The 6508-nt window shown below is 40.7% G+C and overlaps 1 protein-coding gene across 1 annotated transcript in view; it reads left to right on the top strand.

The window, feature by feature from the left end:
- arhgap35a (Rho GTPase activating protein 35a) overlaps positions 1–2478 on the top strand; it is a 69102-nt gene extending 66624 nt beyond the window's left edge. Inside the window, exon 7 of the mRNA XM_086216246.1 lies at positions 1–2478. This exon is cut by the window's left edge and continues 1466 nt beyond it. The gene's annotated coding sequence lies outside the window, so the exon portion shown is untranslated.
- The last annotated feature ends 4030 nt before the right edge of the window (positions 2479–6508 follow it).

Below are 6508 nucleotides of genomic sequence, written 5' to 3'. Positions count from 1 at the left end.
TTGGCATTCTCCTGTCTGCTCTCTTTCTTGGTATGAACTTCCACCTCATGCCCAGTCCTTGTAAACACGTGAAGAAACTGCTTTTTAATTGGATCTAAACCTTAGGTCTAACTTATTCCTGGTTTCTATCTCCTGATGTGTTTTTAGTATCATCTCATATACAGAGAAACCCGGGCTTACCAGTCAACCAGTGGCCTTGTGTGGAAGTGTCTGTGTGCTTGGCCATCCGTCTCTGTGTGCATGTTATCATGTTGTTTTGTTTCACCTGAAATTTCCTCATATTAGGGCAGATAGTGGGGAAAAGTCCGATGTTGCTGTCACGTTGCTTCTTCATTGCTTCTTCACACCATGGTGGTTTTACAAGTCTGTGCTGCAGTTTTCATAGTAAGGACCTTGTTCAAAAAGCACTTTTCTGAGCACTTTGGCACATTTTAAATTGAAGCTGCCATGACATTACAGCTAACCGTCACTGTTAGTCCACTCTGCCCTTCCTCTCCTCTGGAGCATGCCACTGACATCTAGAGGGCAAAATGAGTAATGCAGCCATAACCTCAATTCAGCCGCCAGATGGGCGTAGCACCACTCTTTCTGCTGTTTTTTTTTTGTTTTTGTTTTTGTAGCGTCTCCTAATAGGTGCAATTTTTATTCAATTGTATGTCTTGTAAATCTACATTTAGGGCTCATGGAGTATTCATTAAAATAACATAAAAATCAATGGAGATTGTCTCTGTTGCCATAAAGCATCATGTCCCATTGCAGACATGCCGTGGATGAAATAGTCTCTCTTTCCACCTCCCTATGGACAGTAAGGCACTTTTAAAGAGTGCGTACCACCTCCCAGATACCATATTTGTGTGAAAGGAGATGAAGAATTACATGCCAGAAAGTAGGACAGGTTGGAGGCTTTTAATTATTTGAAATCACTTATAAACACTACTGTAGGCTCCTGCATGCACTTCTTTTAGGACACAGCATTATCCCTCTGGAAAGAAGAGTCAAACCTGCTCTTGGACTGGACATGTGATTTTCAAAAGTGCAACAAATACACTAGGCTGCCCTGACTGTCACTGTTATCCAGCTACTTCCCTCTGTCAGTCCCTGTCCAAGAGAGCCTGTTGGGTCTGTGAGAGACAGCAGACGAACAGACAGTCCATTCATCTGTCTGCATGACTGGAATGAAGCATCACAAATTCCTGGGCACTGCCTGCTGTTACCGTAGAAACTAGCGAGATTGGGCAAATCGCAGAGCCCTGATTGAAGCAGCTTTTGAAGTGTGTGTTTGTGTGTATTCACATAGGCATTTTGTGCGAGCTTGAAAGAGTGTGTGCATGTGAACTTATGCGTGTTAATGTAAAGCAGATGCTCACCAAGGTCACTTATTCTGTTTGACACTGTATTGCATCTCTGCATGTCTCTCCAGACGGTCCTCTCTATCCAAAAGAAAAAAAAGAATCCTTTTAACCAATCACTGAACTCTTAAAAGAGCTTTTATCAGTCTACACTACCTATTTACCTGGTGTGTGTGTGTGTGTGTGTGTGTGTGTGTTTGTGTCTGTGTCTGTGTCTGTGTCTCTGTGTGTATTTCTGATGAAAGACAGAGACGTCAAGTGTGTATGTTTGTCTGGACAGGTTTGAGCTAACATGCTAGCCAGCTGTGCTTGGCAGACTGCCAGACACCAGCGTGATCCAAACAAACGTGGAGGGGAGGAATGTCAGCTCTCCTTGCGGTCATTACCCCGCTGTGTAACCCTGTTAGCTCATCCAGATTACACACTGATCCTCAGAGAAAAAGTGTGGGAGGGATGAGGGGTGTGTGTGTGTGTGTGTGAGAGAGAGAGAGAGACAGAGAGGGAGACAGAAGATAGACAGGGAATGGGTGAATGGGATCATTATTTGGGAGATGGAGAAAGGAAGGAGTGTTGACCACTGGTACTTGTGTGTGAACGTCGGCCAGTGGCGTTCCCTGTGTATATCAATGTGTTAATACTGAACTGACTGTGAGGCAGCCAAAGACTGGAAAAAGGGTCGAGGGAGAGATGGGAGGCAAAGTGACAGTGTAGAAGAACAATTTAATTAAAAATGTGACTTCGGTTCAGCGATACTATGTGGCTGCATTGCTTTTGTTTGTTTGTTTGTTTTGTTTTTTGCAAACAATGTTGACAGATGTCTGTTAAGTTAAAATGAGAAACAAGCAAAACTATATTCAAATGGTTGTTTATTGGTATGTTAGGGGGTCTAACACTTTTGCCCTTTAGTCAGTCAGTGGTGATAGGAAGAAAAAAGTTTCTTTATATGTTTTATTTTAATGAATAAAAAAATACAATGCTTTTTTTTTTTTTTATTCCTTTGTGAACGATTGAGAGATCAGCCCATTATAGTGCATGATTTCTTCCCAGCGAGGAAGAGGGCTCCACCACTCTCACTATTTATGAGATGATAATAAAAAAAAATATATAAAGAAATAATTGTGGGGTGGGAAGGGGGAGGGATAAAATAATGGAAAAAAAATAATGAAGTACTGTAAACTGAAAAGATAATGTCAAACAAAAAAAAAACATTTGCTGAGTATGGTAATTTGTCTCAATGGGAACGGTGTCTACAGCAAGGCCTTATGTGATCTGTATCATAGTTAATAAATCAAATCTTGTATAACTCCTGCGTTTTGTCTCATTGCTACCCACTAACCAGGTACAGAGTTTTGGTAAATATCTCTTTTTCATGTCCAATACTGATACCACAGATTTGAGAAGTTGCTTGTATCAATCTGATACATTCCTTTTCCCTCTCTGAGACAACTAGCAGTGAATAACTCACTAGTTTTATTGCCCAAATGCTGTGTATCTACATTAGTACTGACTCTTTTCTCATTTTGCTTCATGTTTAACTGAGCATTAACATGGGGATTTGGGATGGCGCATCAGATTGGATTACATGTATTTCTGCTATCCGAAATAGGGATTTATCAATCCAGTTTTGTGTTGATATCAGTCTCAAAAATTGGATCAGTACATCTGGAGCTCTACGAGGAAATTGTGACCGACTGTCAAGAAAGAGGTTCATATGCCGGCCCATTCTGCAGCTACTACTGTGAAACAGCAATTTTCAAATGAACAAAGGAAAAGAACCTTTAACTGCAGTGTCATTCCTTCCTTCTGATCCAGTCAGAGCTGTCTAAGGATTTAGAGTGGGCCTTGCGTGAAGATGTTAGTTTGCTGTGTTTAAGGTCAAGTTTATTGTTCAACTTTTAACTTGTTACTCATCAACAAGAGCGCTGAAAAATTTTGCTTAAAACAAAATGTTTATAATGGTGTAAGGAAAGGCCACGTCCAGTCTGCCTGACCCTTGTTCCAGCAAAGGAGGCTTCTGACATTGCAATACAGAAAAAAACTCTTTCGAGGATTAGAGCCATCCAAACAATAAATTCACAGAAACTTCTTGCTGAGTCACCTGTTGCAGTTCATCCCAGTAATTTTGTCAGATGCCAGTGCTTTTGTCGATTGTAAGGAATCATTTCTAAGGGCAGGGTGGAGAAAACTGGAAATCTACAACAATTAATTAATTTATCAGCAGAGCTGACAGTTATGGTTGAGGTTTGAGGTGTGGAGGCAAAATACGCCACAGCCCAGATCCACCTTTACAAAGACAGCCCCTCCTCATGCACGTACACAGGAGGGTACAGTAAGTAAATAATTTAAACCAAGAACTATTTTAATGTTGAACTATCTGCACTTTACTTGAGTATTTGCATTTAAGGGGACTTTCTATGTTTACTCCTTGAAGGAAATATTCTTTTTTATCCACTACATTTATCTGAATCCATCAGTAATTAGTTACTTTGAAAAAAAAACAAACTATTTTTATATAGAGACAAAAAAAAAATGAACGAAACCTGATAATGTAGTTTAGAACTAGAGCACACCGTTTTATTATGAACTTAAGAGTCTAAGGGAGGACTTAACTTTCAAGTGTACTAGAATACACAAACATCATGTAGAATGAGTGTATTTTAGATATTTAAGTAAACCCAATATCAGGTTATTCACTTTTATTTAAGAATGGTTACTTGTACCAGAGGACTGCTTTTGTCTGGGTACACAGGAGCTGTGTAATTCCACCTCTGCACTCATGCTAACCTGCACTTATACAAGAAAAATAGTCCCTTTAATTGTTATTTTTTTCATCTTTCTGTACCAAAGTTTGTTTCGGTGTTGTCTTTGCTTTGCTGAGGGACCAGACAAAGTCATAGCGGCCCGCGGGACACTTCCGAATCTCCAGAGAATGTCCCAAGCAGGGCTGTGTTGCTGCTGCCATTTGAGGGTGATGTGGGACCCCGCTGGTTCCTGTGAGGCTGATGTGAAGGCTTCACTGCCATTTCATGGTGCCCTCATCTGACCTTTTCATTGAGTCAAACCAAAGGAAATCCATGTCCATGACCTTTGTGGTGCATCTCTCTATTCTGGCACACAAAAAAAAAACAGAAAAAAAAACTGAGTGGCTGATTGGGAATGAAAAGGGCAGGCCCATGTGCACACAGGACACGCGACCCTTGAACTCTGACCTTTCGTAAGTACCATGAGTGAGTGAGTGGTGTGGTATTTGATTGGAAGTCAAAAATTGGAACTTGGGGCAGTGTGAATATCTATTCAAAATTTCAAGGAAGAGTTAGGATGAGATGCAATTTAATTTGTTGTACTTGCGTACATTAATCTGAAAAGTTATATTACCGTTTATGTTGATTTTTCTTATTAAATGAATTTGCATGTCCATGATTTAATCACGATACCAGTACAATATACCATGATTTGAGTATTTTGATGTTTTTTTTTCGCTTAAGTATGCGTTAGGACTGGGTAATATACAGTATTCATTTTACATGGATACCATGATATGAGACATGATGTTATTTCAGTTTTTGGACACTCATGATATATCATCAGTGTCTTCTAATTTTAAAGACTGCATTACTGTAAACTAGTGAATTTTTTTAGCTTACTTGACAGTTCTAGCTGTTCTAATATTGGCTTTACTCACTTAATTATATTAATATTACTGGTGATTACTCTTCAAAAATAAGTCTAGATACATATTCTACTTAGGCCAAGTCAACCAAAAAAAAAAAGCTCATCACGTTGATCACGATTAGAACCCCGAAAAAAACCAATTCACGCAAAGATTGATCATGATTAATCGCCAAAACTGGAAACTCATGTTCTAATATCCACACAGGCACTTTGCCATTTTCCCTGTGCGTGCATAGCCTCGCCGCTAGGGGGCTCACTCGTCCCGCACTACCCGGCAGCCACCGCCTCGCTGTATCTGGGTGAAGGAGGCAAACGCAGAGCGTGCACCTAATTGATTGGGTCAAGATTTGGACGTCAGCGGTGAGACGACGGTTTAATCCCGCGCTCACGGTGAGATGTGAAGACCTTTTCTCACTGATGTACGGCTCCGTTTCCACTCTCACAGTTTGAAGTTTTCGAGGGGGAAACAGCTTTGACTAAACTTCAGAGATAGTGGAGGGTGAGAGGGAGGAGCGGGGGCAAAGTAAAGCCGCTGAATTAAGACAAAGAACTTAATTTTAAGTCATCGTTGCTGAGCATTAGAGGTGCTTCTTTGGGACATGACTTAAAAAAAGTTAGACGGAGAGGAGGAAGTACACATATACGGAGGAAAAGAGGCAGGTCTTATGATGAGTCGAGGCACGTATCTTCGTTCAACCGTGTCTTTCTGGCTCCGGAGCTCGCAGCTGCGGCGGCGGGTATTGAATTCAGATGCGGCCTGTCTCTCCGCTCCGGCCGCTACAGGTGGAAATGCTCTTATCAATACCAACTGTCCGAGCCTGACTGCGGGCCGATCCGTCTCATTGATGATTTCAGGTGCCCCTGCCCTCCTTCTCCTCCCTGAGGAGCCCATTGATTAATGTCTGGGTCACAGTGGTATTTCCATATTGATACCTCAATTGATGACGGCGCTCCAGGAACAAGCCGAATTGATCAGCTGAAAACTGATACGTTTCAAACGGTTTGGTTGATTTATTCATGCATAATAGGTCTTTGTGTGTGTGCGGGGTGCAGGAGATTTACAGTTTCCACATGTAATGCTCTGAATCCCGTAGAACACTGTGCTTCGGGGATGACGTATTTTTGTAGGCCAACCCCACTACATGTGCGCTCCACTTACAACACATGGAGTTTTTATACTGAATTTTCACTCCATGCCACAGATGAGCTCCATGGAAAACAAAAGGAAGATAAAAGTCACAAATTGACTCTGCAGTAACATAACTTCCACAACTAGCATTTAAAAAAAAAAAGAAAAGAAAATATAATATTTTTAAAATTGTTTGGATTAATCAGTTGCCAGGACAATAAGTTTTGGATAGTTCACAATATTTTTTCATCTGAGTAAAGCGTAATCCATTGAGTAAATTCTATCAAAACAAAATTGTACATAAATGCATAAAGTATATGAATGGAGAAGCAAATATCATTGTAATATGACAATGTCC

The sequence above is a fragment of the Aulostomus chinensis genome, chromosome 10, assembly GCF_037954235.1.
Source record: "Aulostomus chinensis isolate RoL2024-O1b breed Wild chromosome 10, RoL_Achi_v1.0, whole genome shotgun sequence".
NCBI classification, from domain to species: domain Eukaryota; kingdom Metazoa; phylum Chordata; class Actinopteri; order Syngnathiformes; family Aulostomidae; genus Aulostomus; species Aulostomus chinensis.
This window is presented reverse-complemented; position numbering and strand designations above follow the sequence as displayed.